Genomic DNA, 18,945 nt, shown 5'->3' with positions numbered 1-18,945 from the left:
CTAGATGATTCACCGAATTGTGTGGCGCATCGGAGGATCCAGAGACTTCGAAAACTATAATTGCGGTGCTTCCAAGGTCGAATTAGAATTGGCTTACATTTTGTTCTGCGATCCTAGAGGTGCCATATGAACTGCTGAAGGATGTGAGGGGAAGGAAACCCCAAAGCACCAGAAGCACATGGTGCTTTGAGGTTTTTGAGGTCCTTCACATAATCCAAACAGAAAACTTTCACACCAGAAGATCCGGATTTTCCCGACTTGCTTTTGAGTGTGTTGGCAGGTGTTTCCAATTCACACCTGGAGGCCTCTGGAAAAAGAGGTAACACGATGCTAGTTCTGGAGGTCGTATTGACTGTGAAGAGGGATCGCTGCTACTTTGCTACTTTGCCTTTGTAACATTGAACTCAATAATACTTTATAGTGTACATTACGAAATTCAATTCCTATTTTGAAATTACATACAAAATGCATGCATTTGAGGTAACTTGTAATTGATGAAAATTATTGTTCCCGATCTACCACACAAAATTTAGTGAAAAGAAAGCGTATAATGCAATTATCAAGCCAAAAAAGATTTCGTTTCTTACATCTTTAGTGGGTAATGACCATAAAATTTAATTATTTCCACCATTATCTGCGCTAAATGGAATGCGGTCTATTGTATGTACATTTGAGTGCTACAATCAGTTACCCAAAAATGTAAGAGAAATTCCGAATGCATTTCATAGGATTTCCACTCTATTTCTTGGTTTATGCAAATGTGCAATTCTCCCAGCACGTTAATTAACACTCTTCAAGATATTTGGTAATAACATGGGTGAAGCTTTCCAAATCTTTACCCGCGACAGATCGGCCCGCAAAAGCTTGATATGGCTTCAATTATATTGTTAGTGTCCCAATTATTGTTCAGGTAATGATAGATGAAGTCAGAAATTGAACCTTTTCATGGCTTGGAAACAAAGCCGCCGGCTTGTGGGATTTTATAAAAACTTAATGCGTGCACTAATTGAATTTTTCACTTTTTTAAGGCCCCAAACCTTGAAAATTATCTGATCAAAACTAGCGTTGAGGAAGCGCCTTATCTGATTTGAATTTTCTAAAAGAGCGAACTATCTTTTTTATAGGCAAGCATTTCATTTAATTATTTTAGTTTAGTATGTTTTTATATGCATACATATGTGATATAGTTAAATTGTTTTATATGTGGGAAATTAATCTTCCAACGGAAATTACATTCGAAGGTATCCGGAGTTGACTAACTTGGTTGTGGCTTGAATTCCCTCTAATATCCGAAGAGGTGCGAAACTTATTAATCTTTCATCGGATTCCTCAAAATGGAAGTCATCAGATTCCTTTGATTCTCGAAAGAACTCGCGTTTATGGACAGAAATCAAGTCTGGATTATGCCATTACTCTTTAAACTCTAACAAATGATCAACAAACCATTCCAATCACTCACCGATTATTAGCCTCATTAATTTTCATTTGTGAGTTCTAATATTTCATCTTAAAAATTAAGTAATAGTAATTCCACCGAAAGCAACATTCTTTATTAAAACATTTCAAAAATAAATCTTTTAGCGATAATTCATCATTACAAAATGATTTTATGACGAATTACCACATTCTTAGCTATAAATGGCTTTTAGGTTTGGGCATCAAAGCCGTTTAATTGCCAATTATTTTATAGGACTATGTTTTGCCTTCGGTTGAATAATTGAAGAATGGGAATTTCTATAGGTCGGTGTGTGTAGACCGGACTAGACATGGCTACCAGCTGATGGCATGTTTATGCTACAGCCCATGGGAGTAATTGATGCCTGCCAAGGTTGAATTATGGACTCTGAAGGAGCAGGGAATCGGAAGGTTGATGTAGTTCGTTTTGGTGCCCAATTCTAGTTAATCTGATGCTTCCATTTTAGATCTTCCAGGACTTTAATAAAGATGTACACTCCCTCCTATCACCAAATAGATCATAGCAATATCAGGGAAATGCTAACCCCCATGGGTACTCAGCATAGATGCGCCTTCAGCATTCTGGTCGTCAGCTTTTTTATGACACCTGTGCCCACCTTGGAGCTTGTATTTTTCAAATCCCGTGAAGAACGACGGAACGAATCAACCAATGAACGAGCCAACCGTCGAAGAACAATCTGCGGAAAAAGCGGAGTCGAATCATCATCACATTTAATTGTCCGTCATTGGGATTCCTTCGCCATTAAGGCTACGTCGCGTAACACGAAAGTGTCGCTACTTTTTTTCCGTCATGTACTTGTGCAAGGAGCGACAATAATCCTCTAGTCATCCTGTGATCGTTGAACTTTTTGCCGGGAAATTGCTTTCTGATGGAAATTTTATTGTCATGGTGAGAAAATAAATCTTTTTACGCGGAATTTCTTCAAGGGTTTCTTCTAAGTTGCAGATGACGATTGGAACCGTAAAGTGTCAATGGACATTAAAGGAAATGCTTGCCAACTGTGGAAAATATTTCATTGGATTTTACATTGAAAATTTTTCTCGGCCGATTGAGATATAATGATAAGATTGTGGCTGGCTCTATTTGAAAGCCTAGTCGCAATCACTGGAGTTATCGTTTTGAAATATTGAAATATGCGGTTGGCCATTAAGGAGATTATTGGGGTTGTTTTTTGTGACTACATGCTTAGATAGTTGTAGGTATTTTTCTGAGAGATTCATGAAAGTGGGAATTTTAGAACTTGGCACCCTTTGAGGATGTTGAAGTAGTTAATTCCCACACTATGGTGAATATCGCCCAGCCTATCTTAGCCATAATGAAGAAACCCCAACATTGCGGCGGAACCTACCAATTCGATGCATCTAAAAATTGTCTGCGGTCCTGGCTACTCCATGTCTTCTGTTCTACCACAGATAATGCACTTATAAACTTTGAGGACAGGACCATTCTCAACCCCACCGCAATCTGTTCAACCGGATTTTATCCACCACCAGCAGTCTCTTGGCTAGAGGGTTAGGACGGGAAGCTAGCTTTCCTTTGTACTTCGCTACCTGGAATGACATCTCGTCTGTTACTGTTGCAACTTTAAGGTCTCTGTGGATACTTTCATTTTTCATATACCAAGAAACACCGGTCAAAGATGGAGCATAAAACCGCCTGCTGAACCAATACCAGAATCTCGACTGCCCGTGGTGATCGCTGGGAGTTACTTCTTAATGAAAAACTGCAGACAGAGAAGATGAAAGCGACTCTCTCGTGGCTAAAAACGGGACAAATTGCACGAATTGGTCTTTGAAGTTGGGGGTTGGGTATGCCTGACAAGCCTACACCAGACAGGATGGATTTTACAATGACAAAAACCCGGCAACGAAAATGGAATATCGATTTGCCCATTTTCTCATGCAATGTACAGACCGAATGTCGGTCAGCAGCTGGCAGATACCCGATCCCAATATGAGGCTAATGTAACAGCGTTGAAAGAGATGCGTTGTACAGGGTTCCCTGTTCCCTGGAGAAGGGCCACTACAACATATATTATAGCGGCTATCCAGTAAATCATTTCTTCGGAATAGGTTTCCTAGTTAGTCAAAAAATGAAACTTGGTGTTATCGGCTTTGAAAACATAAGCGGAAGGCTATACACTCCGCATTTGTGAAGTAAATTTCGAAATACAAATTTACTTTCATGCCCCTACTGAAGAGACTGCAGAGTCGGAGATATCTTCTACGAGGCAGTTGAGCGGACCCTCGAAGCCTGTCCCAAGTATACAACCAACCAAGTCCATGACCATACATACAACCAAATCGACCACATATTGATTGAACGCCGCCACCTCTCGACCGTGTTGAATGTCAGGACATGTAGGGGGTCAATATAGACTCGGATTACTGTCTTATTGGCATAGTGCTCCGGGCTCGAGTAACATCCTCTCTGATAATCTGGTGAGCGTGAATACAGAAGGCATCCACAACAAAGCCTTCCGTAACACTGGCCATTATCATATAATTGGCCCCAGTCGTAGAAAAAGTTAAACTGCTGGTTCCACAATGAATGTAACCTAACAACAGAATGGAAGAATGCTGCATTCCGGACAATGCTGCACTTTCAAAGGAAGCGGGCACGAGTAGGGGCTAATCTTGAATTCCGTCAAGTGGAGAAGCGACTTTACAAACAGAAAAGAAAGCCTGAGAAAACTAACAGATCCGTGAACTTGGGAAGTACAGCAGCCGCACCAGTCGCGCAAGTTTTACCAACAAGTGAACAGGATGATCCCTTATACATCTCGATGCTCATCCTGCCGAGACATAAAGGGAAATCTGATTTCCAACAGAACGGGCATATTGGAGCGATGGATTGAGTACTTTGATGAGCTACTGAACAACCAGAACATCGGCGAGTTGGAGGTCCCCCCAACTGAAGACGTCGGACAAATGCTGCCACCACCAAGTACAGGAGAAACAGTCCGTGGAATTCATCAGCTTCAAAATCATAAGTCGCCAGGAGCCGATGGAATTACAGCCGAATTGGTTAAATATTGAGGCGACCAGTTACACCAAGTGGTTCATCAAGTTGTGCTCAAGGTATGGGACAACGAATGAATGCCTGACGATTGGCAACGAGGCATTATGTCTCTCATACATAAAAAGGGAGATATTACACAGTGCAGCAATTATAGAGGTATCACGTTGCTGAGTACCATCTATAAGATACTCTCCGCTCTCTCGGTAGGTCGGGTAACCCCATACGTAAAGAAAATAATCGGCCTATACCAAAGAGACTTGACTCCAGGCAAATCGGCAACAGATCAGATTTTCTTTGTGCGGGAAGTGATGGAAAAACGGCCGGAACATGGTCATCAGTTGCACCATATTTCCAATGACTTAAACGCCGCCTATGGTAGCACAGCCAGAGTAAAACTGTTCACGCCATGAGAGAATTCGGTACCCCAACGAAATTGATAAGACAGGCGTGGCCAAATAAAAGCAGCAGGATCACTCTCGATACCATTGAACATCAACAATAGTCTACGACAAGAGGATGCTCTGTCATGCGTCCGCTTTAACCTGGCCCTGGAAAAAGTGATCCGCTATGCAGATGTTAATTCAAGCGGCTCCATCCTCTTCAAGCCCACCCAACTGTTGGTCTATGCTTGGAAGAACAACCCGAGATGCACAGTCTACCATTATTCACATCGAGTAGGCGGCGCGAGATCTCGGGTTCCACATTAATGAAGGCAAGACGGATTACATTGGGGCAAATTCAGCGCAAAAAACCAAAGAACGAACAACATCGAGTCGCATTGGCCAAACGAGAACAATGAAGATAGGAAGGTACACCTTTAAGACCATTGATAATTTCTCCTATCTAGTGTCGAGAATCACAACCAATAACAGCTACGATGATGAAATCCGCCAGGATTGTTGGCTACCAACAGAGCCTATTTCACCTTACAAAAACTGTTCCGGTCGAAACGTCTCACCATAGGGTCAGAGCTCTTTCTGTACAAGACAATCCCCATATATTCCTTGGAGGCCTGGATCCTTAGCAAAAAAAATTGCGAAGTCTTGGCCACGCTCGAGTGAAGAGTCCTCCGAAGAATTTTTTGCCCCTTAAATGAGGACAGATGATTCCATAGCCTCTATAACGATGAAATTTGTGATTGATACCAGGACCAGGTCTGGTTGTATGGATGAGGATGATCCAACCCAGAAAGTCCATAAGGGCAAAATCTATAATAGGAAAAGAAACCGAGGTCGACCCTGCGTCTGATGGAGCGATGGCCATACCCCAGGACGTCAGTTGGCTTTTAGGAATATGCAATTGGTGCAGCCCTAGATCAGATACGGTGACGTGCACGATGAATGTCATAGCTGAATTCCGCAAGTCCATATTGTATTATGTATATTATTGTACATTATTAGGGTTGTAGAGCAGGTGCTTCTAGTCGAGTCAAAGCTCGGAGTTTTTTTAGAAGCCAACACATATTTTTTGTGTTCGATTTCATTTGCATTGCCTTCATTTCAATATGTTTTCTTCTTTAACTCATTCTGTTGAGGGATTATTTCACCATTGATTGCGACATTAACGCAGTTTTGTTGGTTCGGGTTGACAGCATTTGGTGTCGTTTTCAATTTGTCTTATGTGGATTTTGATACAACCTGGAGATCGGTTGACGTTGAGGTTATTACGTTAAAATCAATTGGTAAATCCGAGGTATAAATAAGGTAAAGTATTGCTACAAGGATACTGCCTTAAGAGACTCCAGTTTGGATGTTGTACTCGGGAGACATGAAGCTTTCGTATTTTGCCCTGAATTTGCGTTTCAAGAGAAAAGATTCCAAACTTTCATGAAACTCTACTGGAAGCAGCCTCTTTATTTTAAAAATCAGACCTCCGTGCAATACTTTGACTTGCGCCTGATCCAAAAAGACGGCCGAACATTACTTTCAATCCTCCAACACACTTCATATGTCAGAGATGATCCTGTGAACTTGTTCGATTGCTTCATACTTCTCCCGGAAACCAAACTGGTGCTGAAGAATTACAAGTAATTTGTTTTCTACTGGGTATTGTGTTTGAAAGTAGAAGGTTTTTGAACGCATCCTAGAGGATGGGGGGACTATAGAGGGACTATGGGGCCATAGGATGTAGCTTGCGTTTGGTCCTTCCTCCTCGTTCGTCTACCTCACGTAAGCGATTGCGATACTTGGAAGTTCTTTCAACATTTTTCTTGTGAATATAGTTTTCTCAGCTTGCGCTTTTCATATACCAGCTGTAGTATGCAATGCGGTGTACTAATTTTTGGAAGGTCATTATTTCGTTGTAATGGGGCATTGTCTACTTCACCTCTTGCTTTTAAAGGGAGTGTTGATTTGTAGATTCGGAAAATCAATTAGTTCGTTGATTCGGTTGATAATTTCCTTGTATCGCTTGTTATAAGAGGTACTGCCACCAGTGAAATTTGAACCGCGACCTTGCGTACGACATCCTTGAGCTCTAATCACTCAGCAATCTGGACACTGACCGCGATAGCGTTGATAAATCTCCAAGCCCTGTTCCTGCGACCATTTCCTGGATCCGTTTGCCTCTGTATCTGGGTGAGGCATGCCCCATTCAAACGCGCTGCCGTTGAAGCCACACCCTACCAGAATCTGCCTAGCATCTTCTAGAGTATCAAGAATGTGCAGAAAGCACAGCATCGCTTCAGCCGGTGTTACATAAACGTTAAAAACGTTATCTCAACGCGCCGAATCTAGAAAAAGCCACCTCCTCGGCCTCGTCAAGAACCCAAAGTCCACAATCTAGTTGGCAACGATACCAGGTTAGTCGAGATCCCATGAAGCAAGGTCCTCGTTCCGATATTGTTCACTAATTAGCACTAGATCAAATTTTACCTCCGTGGTGAACTGCGCTAGCAATTCATGAGACGTTACCCTCCAATACATTGTAATTTATAAGATGCGGATCATGTTAGCAGCATTCTAGCTCCTTGCAGCCCCGCTCTAAATACTGGATATGCCCTGGAACCCGCAGATGCTCTTACCAGACGCGCTACGATTCTTGCAAAGAACTCAATTCTGTTTTTCATTGCAAGTTTCCCTTTAGCTTAGCTGACCCTTTATGCGCCGTCCTGCCCTCCCGACCAGATGCCCGGCAGGTTGCAGACGTGTATCAATAGTTAAAGCACCTGTAAAACTTGGTGGGGCATTCGTATCCTACATACTATCCATTCAACTTAGACTTCGGGAACTTCAGCAGCAGCAATTTTTTTGGCTTCTGCTATAGCAGTAGCCATTGGCTAGTTTTGCACATTCACGCTTAATGGACTCGTCCACTCAGACCTTTAGGTTAGAAACCAGAGCTTTCTCTTCTAGTATTCACTTGACCACCTCATAGACTATAATCTTCTTAGTTGTTGTCGAGCGTAATTCAAGGAGGACTCCATCATCTTTCTATTTTCGGGTTTGATTTTATAACGGATCTCGCTGAGATCTTCCGCAAATGGATGCCTTCAAATCGTTTCATGAACTGGCTCAGCTCTCTGCTGGGTCTAGCCCTTCTCAATTGTTTCGTCTCTCTTTCTCTGTTGATCCATCAGCCAGAGGCCTTAATCTGTCTTCATTTCCTGGTCTTTTCCTCTGTTGATCCACCATTCGTAACCGACTTGACTTTGGACAGACGATTTTGTAAAGCCGTGGGCTGTTTTTCCCTTTTGACCTTTTTTGCCTGTTTTTTTAGGTCCTTCCCCTCCCTCAGACACGTCTTCATTATTTCGCTTTTTTCCAGTTCGCCTTGAAATGATTGCCTGTGATCTGTTTGGCGTTACGGTGTTCTCAGCAGGAAGTGCGGTTGTTCCTACTTTTCGCGCTTTTTCTGCTGTGATCTACATTTACTTTGTAGAACGTTTATCACGGTTTTACGTCTTTGCTGACATTTTTCTAGAAGACTGTTACCGCGAGTTTGCTGATTAGCCTTTCCTTTTTGGCTCTTGCAAAGACAGTGGACTGCCCTATTACTTGGCATATGTTCGACTCCAACTGCTCACTTTTGGGTATTTTCTCTAGGCTTTTGTTTCGGAACAGGAACATTAAGGAGTACCGAAGGTGCTATCCCTGCACTACCAGCCATATTGCTTTGTTTGGCTGTGCTTATCCCGATGTTCTGTGTATTCCGAGTGTTTCGTCCGTTGCTGTCTGCTTCGTTGGGCGTTCCGATTAGCGTCGTATTTTCGTACTGCGCCCAAACGCAGCCCACCTTTTCTTCCTCCCTACTATTTTATTAATTTTATCAATTTTATAATTTTGGTTCTGCATGAAAATCGTGTTCAAGGGATGGACCGCAATAATCAGGAACGGTTGGAGAAACCTCCTACCCCATTTCCCTGTACAAGACAATTATCTCGCCAGTCCTCATGTATTCCTCGGAGAGTTCGGTTCTTAGCAAGAAAAATTGCGAACTCTTGGTCGCGTTCGAGAGAAGAATCCTTTGAAGAATTTTTGGCTCCCTACATGAGGATGGACGATTCCGTAGCCTACATAACGACGAAGCCTATGAGCGATACCATGACCGTCAAGTTGTGGATAGAATCCGGCTCAATAGGTTACGGTGGGCGGCTCACTTAATCCGTATGGTTGAGGATGATCCAGCCCGTCTATAAGGGCAATATCTATGGTTGAAAAAGAAGACGAGGCAGACCCTGCCTGAGATGGAGCGATGGTGTAGGTCAGAACGCCAGAGAGCTTTTAGGGATATCGAATTGGTGGACCTCGTGGTAAAACCGGGATGTCTAGTGTTCCTTATTAAGGCAGGCCTAGACCAGATACCGGTTGTTGCGCCGTTGATGATGATGATAATTTCCCTGAGGCTTGATCTACGCTTCAACTGTTCTCGGAACTCATAGACGGACCAGCCCACGTTTGGGCGACGTGGTCTGCTAACACCAGTTTAATGCGCACTACCCGAGAAGTCTCCCGGGGGGCTGGCTTCTGATACAAGTCACAATTACCACCTTGACAAACCAATATGCCCATCACTATATCGACGTCGGCAGAGAGCTATCGACGGCTCCGCAGTCTTCCAGTGTGCCCCGACGTGTACCGGCCAGGTAGGGGGTCAGAATCACCATACATACTCGAGACTCTCGAGAACGTTACTCCTCGTATCGTGAGCGATCCAGTAAGGATCGCAGATGGCCCCTGAAGGTAATGGGAAGAATGGTTGTGTTCAGCGAAAGTATTGAGGTTGATAACGCTTAAATCTTTTTCGTAAGTACACATTTTGGCCTTCTGGATTTTGTCACTATTGATGTTTAATGATTTATCCCCGAAGGACCTTATTTGGTAAACATATTGCCGTGGTGTAATTGCTTGAATTCAGTTTCGAATATTAAATTCATAATGATTAGCTTTTGAATATTAATCAAATGTTACTTTTAAGGAACATCTAGTCAACTGGAAGGACTCATACTCCTAACTTTCCGACGCTATTTTTTAAGCGTCCTAGACGGTCCTTACTTCTAACCATTCAAATTATCGTTAATGCTACCCAACGTGCAAAACATCACGTGATATGCAAACTGTCTAATTATGAATAAGCAAAAAAGTCAGTCATTGTCCCAATACCTGTTTGAATTCGTGGAATACCGCGAAAATGATGAATGAGTGAGTAGAACCTACCACTTCCTTCCACGCCATTGTAATTGACGATGCGTACGATTCTGGAGCATCCCGAATTCATTCATGAGATGTTGCGAACAATACAATCGTACACAGAAACGTGGATGGGTTTTTTAGCTCCGGGCGGTTGTGCGGTTTTTTGAAGAGAACAATACCTGTGTGCGGATTTGTGCGGAAAGCCTTCCATGTTTACGTGCCCGACATGCTATACTTCTTCGAAATCACATTACGCATTTTGAAGCTACCTTTTGTTTTCCTTTGCCTGGCATTCAGAGGGCAAAAAATAGTCGCGAGACGAGCCTTCTCGCCACAAAAAGATGGAGATGTTAGCAATAAATTGCTGTGAATAGGCTGCTATTAGACATGTTTGTAGAGATGAACGCCCTGATCAGGATGAATAGTGGAGATGTCTCTATGGATGAAAGGGCTGAGCCATTTGTGTGGTTATTTTATTTCATCTATTAAGCGAAGGATATGTTGGAAGGAAGTGTGCTTTTTGAAATTATTTGATATGACTAGGACCGCTCCTATAATATATGGGTCGCTCTAAGCATCCCAGACACTACACAGAAAGGTGCAGGCGTTTAGGAGGCAATAATTATCACCTTCTCCACAATCTTAGCTCTGATTGCGAATGGAGATACAATCGATGAACATACGAGTAATTGTAATATGATTGTGTTAGTGAGTCTTCTGCAGGGAGGTAGGGTACCAACATTTTAGCTTCAGGTACATCAAGGGTTCTTAGACTTTGAACGTACCTCTCTTTTTATTGAATTCACTTGATCGAAATGATTCCGCAAAACGGCAAACCTGACCTCGCTCTTTCAAATGTGTCGTATTTATGTTCATCAAGCCTGTGAATGTTTGCATGAGTGCGTACCGTACAAAGAAACAGCGGCCATTATGGTTTTAACGGTCCTGCCGGTGACACAGGAAAAGATGGTAGTTTCAACGTCCAGAGTAGCGACCATTTACACTATCAAGTGCTAGACATATTGGGGTATGAAACAGAAGGGGTCAATTAGTCGATTTTGAAACTAGCCCACTTTTCCATATCAGTTGAAAGATAGGGGCACTAAAACCCAAAGCACGTCTCTCTCCCAGAATCTAGCCAACCAAAAAATCTGAAAAAATTACGAAAATTATTCTAAATATTTCCTTCAATTTGTATGGATTGAAAACTACAAATTTTAAATATACCTGTAAGACAGTCACTTGGGCTTAAATCTGGTGACCTAGGTGGATGGATATGGTCAGGGAACGAGACCTGTTACACTTTTCGGGGCGTACATTTAGAGCCCTCACTCCCCTATTTTTCACCAATATTAGAAACAACATCAGTTTGGAAAAGTACTAATCGGGTCCTTTCATTTGACACCCTACATGACCATATTCGGTGAACAAAACTTTACACTCCCCTTTTGCATGTATTGGGAGCCTCCCTTCAAATTCAACACAAAATGGCGCCAGGGATTCACAGACTACACCATCTCACCAAATTTCGTGATAATTGATTTAGCCGGAAAAGAGGTCGTGGTCATAAAATCATCAAATGAGCTGACATATGGGGAAATTTTGCGGAAAGTGAAGGCAGACAGATTTCTCCTTGACCGTGATCCGGATAAGAAACACGCAGAAAAGCGATTTGCCTTAGGCATGGGGAGAGTAATTTCCACGAAGTTCATGAGAAAATCGAATGATCAATGGCCAAAGTAGCGGAGGTAAACGTGAGTCAGGACTCAACGTTGATTGAATGCAAGGACCTAGATGAGATGAATATGAAAGCGAAGGTCTGCGAGACCTTAAAGACTCAACTCGCGCTAGATAATGCATATGGTGGCACCACAAAAATCTTACCATCCGAAGTAGCGAAAAAGGCTATTGCTGTTGGAAAAACTCGCAAAATGCAGGAAGCCATATATTGCTTGAAGTATTCTCACGTCTGAATGTCGTCCTGGCAAATACTGGCGGCGTCAATACTTTCTTGACACGACATATGGGATGGATAGACCTTACGGTTGTTAGCGACACATTATCTAAGGATCTCCAATGCCAGATGAGCAAGCACATGTATAGAAACTATCAGGCTATCATCTTCCAGACCGAGCGTAGGAAAGGCGCAAAACGAATCATAAAAGTTGCAGTAGCAGGTTCGATATCCAAGAAATTTGACAAGCAAATGTTCGAGATAATACTTCGGCAAGCCGTGATTCCTTTGTGAAACCCAGAAGGAAAAATTACGAAAGTTGTTCAAAAGATGGCATGTGATGTTTTCATGCTACACCGCGCTGTACTCACGAAACGAATGCCAAACTTCTGATGGAATGCCGAAATTGAAGAACTTCGTAAAGTTTACCTTAATGCCAAGAGACACAACCAACGAAACAGGAATCGGCCTGAGTCTGAAGAGCTGCACTGTCGATATAAAAAGGCGGGGAAAGAAGTGCAAGCAGCCATCTCTAGGAAGCAAGGAAGCGGACTTCGACCCATTGTGAGGTGCATACAAGACAGTCATGGCATTAATCAAGGGTAAGTGCTCACCACCGATCACCAACTCTAACTTGTTACAAGACATCATTAGTACTCTCTTCCCACAAGTTTCTGGTGAATCGAAGCCTTTGGGTGATGCTTCGTCCTAAAGGCCTCTATGCCTGTTAAACGGCATCGGCAAACTTTTCGAACGGGTCACCTAAAATAGGCTTGTACCGATCACAGAAAGGAACGGTGGTCTCTCAGATAGGTGGGTTGGATTCCGAAAGACAAGATCTACTGCAAAATAGAGCAAAATAATAGCGGCTTTAGACAAATTATGCGATCCTAAATATTTGCTGCAGGAGAGGCTATTGCGTTATGACTTCGAGGATGGACCGAAGATGTGTAGAATAACTTGCGAGGTTCCACAAGGATTATAAAGCAGCAGAAAACCGAGGTAGTTTTATCACCAAGCGAAGGATTGGCCACAGCCTACGCTTAAATACATAGGAGTGACAGCGGTGAAAAATGGATACAGTAGGGGGGAAATAGACAGAATATTACGTAAAAAGCAAAATAGAATAAATAGTGACCAGCTCAGAATACTCTACAAACAACAAAGAAGGGATAATGCTCCTATCAGAGCGAGCATTGCATTTTCATCGCTAACGGGCAAAATAAGGAATATGCTCTCAAAACACAACATCGAAACAGTAAGCACAAGTGCTAACAGATAACTGAGGACTAAGCTAGCTTCAACTAAAGATAAATTGAAACAAGTCGGGAAACCGGAAGCTTGGCGCTTCAGGTATAAAAGGTTTTGTGTTTCCCTATGTGAGGAGCATAACGTAGTTCTCCATTGACTTATAGCATTGACCCGAGATATTGAAATCGTTCAGTTCTGGGCAGGTTACTGCCACTGCCAGAACTGAGCGAATAAAATATCTCCAAGGGCAGGTTACCGACATTGCCAAAACTCAGCGATTTAAATATCTCGAGGGGCAGGTTACTGCCATTGCCAGAACTCAGCGATTTAAATATCTCGAGTCAATGCTATCTGGCAATGGAGAACTGCGTAATGAAATTATTTCACACATTAACGCAACCTGGATGAAGTGACATTCCCCAACTGGTGTTCTTTGTGATCGACTTATCAGCACACGTCCCAAATTTAAAATTTACTCCAATGCCGTCCGTCTGCCGCTCTCTATAGTTCTGAGTATTGGCCGACTATAAAGGTCAATGAACAGCGTCTTGCGGTAATGGGGACGAAGATATTGCATTGCACTGGTGGCGTGACACGTCTTGATTACGTCTGAAATGAGAATACCCGCGATCGAACGGGTTTGCACCGATCGTGGAAAAACTGCAAGAGAGGCGTTTTCGATTGTGTGGTCACGTAATTCACACTAACGAGAATTCAACAACCAGTATTGGTCACAACATCGAAAGCAATGGTAAGCAACCACAAAGCCGGCCAAAACAATGGTGGCTTCATATGCTGGATGGGGATTTAAAGGTCTCAAGATTAGGCATTTGATAAAATAAAATGACGAAACCGATCACCACAGGCCGACCCCGCTTGTGAACTGATGGCTGAACAAAAAGAAAAAGATGTGAGGAGCGACGAATGCATGGCAGCTCCGTGTAATATAGCTAAAAATTCCATTGTCCTCTATTTTCTAGAAAGCGATTTAAATAAATCATTTGATGGAAAGTCCTGTGTTGATAATGGTCAACCTCATGCGCCTCACACCCTGAGTTTAATATTATTAGCAAATGCCAACAATTTAACCAACATCAAATATAAACAAGTCGGGAAACCGGAAGCTGGACGCTTCAGGTACGAAAGGTTTTGTGTATTTCTTAGTACGTGGCATGTAATATATGCATATATTACGTGAGAATATCCACTTTCGGATGATATTGACATTCACAGTCTTGAATTTGCAAAGAAGCGACAACTTTGACGTATTATAACTTTGTTAGTAATAGTGCGATTTCCACCAAACTTGGTAAGATCATGCTCTATGTTATACTCTATATTGCTGCGAAATTTTGTGGTCCTAGCATGAACTTAAGGGGGGCTTTGAAGCGAATTACTGAAAATTATAGTAATATACTATTATTAACTTTATTTGTGCAGATATCAGTCTGGAAGGTATTTCGGAGCCCAGGCACCATATAGTGGCAGCCTCTTGATTTTTTTCAGATTTTTCGGTTGAGTGATTTCTGAGAATGGCCCCGTAAAGGAATGGTCACTTTCAACTCCCCGCACTCAACACCTTTCCAACAAATGTCAAAACTAAGACCAGCTTCGAAAAGTACTAACCGAGACCTTTAATTTGATACCCCACATGACTATATTTGATGAAAAAAAAATGTACACCCCCCTTTTGCATGTATGGGGACCCCCCCTGAAATTCGTTGTAAAAGGATGTAATTCACTGTATGCGTGAGCGTTCACAGTTCCCATCTTTCCACCAAATTTGGTGTCAATCGCTGCAACCGTCCCCGAGAAAAATGCGTGTGACGGACAGACAGACAGACAGTAAACCGATTTTAATAAGGTTTTATGTTTACACAAAACCCTAAACAGGGCTAGGGAGAATTAGATTCTTCTTGAATGGAATTTTAATATTTCACTCGAATTTCAATTATTCTCGTTAATTATGACGTCAGCATCTTATTTGTATGGCTTAGGATGCTGTTAATTAGCACGAAGTTGATAAGTTTGAACTGCTATAACTTTCCCACTAATAGTTGGATTTTCATGAAACCTGGCATGTGTATGCACGAGGCTGTCCTCTATGTCGGTGCAAAATTTAGTACACTTAGCATGAACTTAAGGGGAGTTTTTTAATCTATTTCTAAAAGTTGGTAATATACTATTAGTAAATTTTTTGAGCAGATACCGGAATAGGACATCTCTCGAAGATTAGATTTCACATAAGTGTTTTACACAAAATCTTAAAAAGTGCTGCAGATAAGTAGATTCTTCATAAATGCGACTTTAATATTTCACGCGAATGTCAATTATTCCGGGTAATTATGACGTCAGCATTTGATTTGCATGGCTTTGGAAGCAGTAAATTCGCGCGAAATTGCTAAGTTTGAACTGCTATAACTTTGGCGTTAAGTACCTGATTTCCATGAAATTTAGCACATATATACGAAATATTGTCCCCTATGCTGGTAAAAAATTTGGAAGTCTTAGGATGAATTTAAGGGGGTTTTTCAGTAAATTTCTAAAAAGTAGTAATATACTATTAGTAAGTTTATTTGGGCAGATATTGAAATGGGACATATTTTGAGGCCTAGATTTTATCTAGGCCCACCACCCCGATTTTTTTCGGATTTTTAGGTTGGGTAGTTTCCGAAAATGAGTCCTGTCTCACTTCAAATGCGTACATTTTGACTCCTTACTCACGCACTTTGCAATTTATGCCAAAACTAATGTCAGTTTCGGAAAGTACAAATCGAGACCTTTCATTTGATACCCTATACAACTATATCCGGTGAAAAAAAATTTTGAATCCCCCCTTTGCATGTATGGGGAGCCCCCCTTTAAACTCCACCTGAATTTATGCCACTCGCTGTATGCGTGGGATTTCATAGTTCCCATCTGTCCACCAAATTTCGTTCGGATCGGTTTAGCCATTTTGGAGAAAAATGCGTGTGACAGACAGACAGACAGACAGACAGACAGACAGACAGACAGACATTGAATCGATTTTAATAAGGTTTTGTTTTACACAAAACCTTAAAAAGAAGAGATGAGTGGAATCTATAATGTCAACTGCCCAGAATGTGAAAAAATATACATTGGGCAGACTAAAAAACTTGTGATTCGAGGACCACCTAAAAGAGTACAACAAACGAAAAACCGACGATCCTCGAAACATCAAGTCTATGGTTGTAAGGCATATGGTGGAAGAGGGACATGCCCTAACGATGGACAATGTGGATGTTATAAAGCGGGTGCGGAAATCCCATCCCTTAGATGCAGCAGAAAGCATATACATCATCAACGAAGGGAGCCAGGTAACCTTAAATCACGACGAAGGAAACTGTGCATCGACCCTGGTGAAAAAGCTATGCCGCAAGTAATAAATATAAAAAATAGAGAGATGTGGGAAATATGGGTAGGATCAATAAATTAAGCATAACGTAAAATAGAGGTAAAAAGCTTCGATATAAAAAAAGGTAGCTTAAGATAGATTAACTAATTAGGTACTAGCACTGAGGAAGGAGTCACGTGGTCTCCGAAATGATTGCATGCGGAAAAAAATACAATACAATACAATACAATACAGGATAAGGAAGAAAACCTAGTTCTTTTTCAACTTATATACCAACTGTAAAAAAAAAACTTTGACACTAATTTCAACTTATATAAGCTTCAGTTGTTGTTCCGACGACTGATAAGTGCAGTCGCCGCTTTACAATGCAGCAAATTTATTTGGGAACTCGACGGGTGGTGCCAACGTAACGCTTGACGTCAGAAACGCCTTCAATTCCGTAAGATGGAAAGACATTCTAGGCACTAGAGGGTCAAAGGTGAATGGAAGTCACGTCAGGGGTAGCACAGGGATCCATCCTAGGGCCGGACCTCTGGAATGCTACCTAAGACAGTCTGCTTAAACTTGACATGCCAGAAGAGTCGCGCCTGGTCGGCTATGCAGATGATGTCGCAGCGCTTGTTGATGGATGACTACTCATGGTTTCAACCTTGCACTGGAAAAAACCGAAGTAGTCATCCTGACTAAAAACAGAATTCCGACCCTGCGTCCCATATCGTTCGGCGAGTCGATCATCGAGTCAAAATCAGCGGTAAAGTACCTCGGGTTGACTCTTGACTCAAAGATGAACTTTTCTGAGCAAATCCAAGCAGCAGCGAACAAGGCTGCGGCTAGAGTTTCGGCGTTAAGTAGGCCAATGGCAAACATTGGAGGTCCTACGTTTAGTAGGCGACGTCTCCTAATGAGCTCAACGCAATCTCTCCTGCTCTACGGCGCAGAGGTATGGACTGGCGCTCTTAAAAAGGAGGTATATCGTAAACGCCTCACACAAGTACAGAGACGGGGAGCTTTACGGGTGGAGTCTGCGTACCGCACTGTCTCTGAACTGGCCGTGATGGTGATCGCGGGAGTTATCCCCGTTGCCTTTCTTGCTAGGGAGCGTCAGAGCATATACAAGCGCAAGGAAGGTGGTTGCTTGCGAAGAACGGCAACACACTCTAGAGAAGTGGCAGCTCTCTTGGCAAAATGAAACTAGAGGCAGATGGACTGCGCGGCTCATCGGCAACTTAGGTGCGTGGCTGAATCGGAAGCATGGTGAGACTGACTATTTCCTTACCCAATTTTTAAGTGAGCATGGAGGTTTTCAGTCTTACCTGCACAAGATTGGGAAGGCGCGTTCTCCGGATTGTGTGTTTTGGAATGGAGTTGTGGACGACGCCCACCACACTTTTTTTCTTGTGGAAGGTGGGATGGGGTTCGTCAGCAGCTCTATTCAAACACAGGGGATCTTTCTCCAGACAACATTGTGGAAGAGATGCTGAGGACTGCTGACAGGTGGAACCGTGTTGCCCATTATGTTCGGGCCCTTCTCGTTGCTAAGAAGATAGAACTCGACCGGTGGAGGAGCCGGATGGCAGGGGGTTCCTTGAACTGACAGTTCCCTTTCTCCTCTCCCCTCCCGTTGGTGAAAGGAATTCCCTGATTTGAAGGCTCCGCAAAGCGGGAGAGTTCAGCGACTAGCCCGAAGTAATGTGACAAACGGTTCCAGGCTAGCTCTCTGACAATGGGGAGGTGTTTAGTTGGTACTCCGACGACGTACCGAATCGGGAGTCCAACACTGTGTGCGTAAATAGATTCACCTACCCTTCCCCAAAAAAAAAAAAAAATTTATTTGGGAAATGTGGCACCTCATTTACATTTCAGATGAAGGTGCCGAGGGCTGCACGTCCCCTTCAATGGTTCTAGGAGCCGACACTTGTAGCGTGACAGCCCGATTTTTCCCGAACCTTTGTAATATCGGGTTCGGGAACGCCGATAGTGAGAAAACTTCCCGGGCTTTCCGCTCTCTCTCCTGTTTTGCTGCCTAGCAGCATCCGGGTGGAACTGTTGAGGTTATTCTGCACGCCAAATTTTTCCAGAACCCCAGCACCATTCCGTTCTTCTTCTGGAAGCCAGAGAAAGCACTTTTGTAACGATGGTAGCTCAGAGACTCTTTTCAAGTTTAGTCGCGCACTCCCCCACATAGGGAGGGAGGAGCAGTACTGCCTGAACCACTCATTCGTGTCTTCGTCGGCAA

The 18,945-nt window shown here is 42.7% G+C and overlaps 1 protein-coding gene across 2 annotated transcripts in view; it reads left to right on the top strand.

The window, feature by feature from the left end:
• LOC119659979 overlaps positions 1–18,945 on the top strand; it is a 79,929-nt gene that overhangs the window by 9,520 nt on the left and 51,464 nt on the right. The window contains exons 3-4 of one of the 2 annotated variants that reach the window (XR_005250393.1): positions 1,741–1,866; positions 1,923–2,344. The exons of the other annotated variant lie outside the window; for it this stretch is intronic. The gene's annotated coding sequence lies outside the window, so the exon portion shown is untranslated. Of the gene's footprint in view, positions 1–1,740; positions 1,867–1,922; positions 2,345–18,945 lie in introns of those variants that run through there. 2 annotated transcript variants of the gene reach the window in all.

The sequence above is a fragment of the Hermetia illucens genome, chromosome 6 (assembly GCF_905115235.1).
Source record: "Hermetia illucens chromosome 6, iHerIll2.2.curated.20191125, whole genome shotgun sequence".
Classification (NCBI taxonomy): Eukaryota; Metazoa; Arthropoda; class Insecta; order Diptera; family Stratiomyidae; genus Hermetia; species Hermetia illucens.
This window is presented reverse-complemented; position numbering and strand designations above follow the sequence as displayed.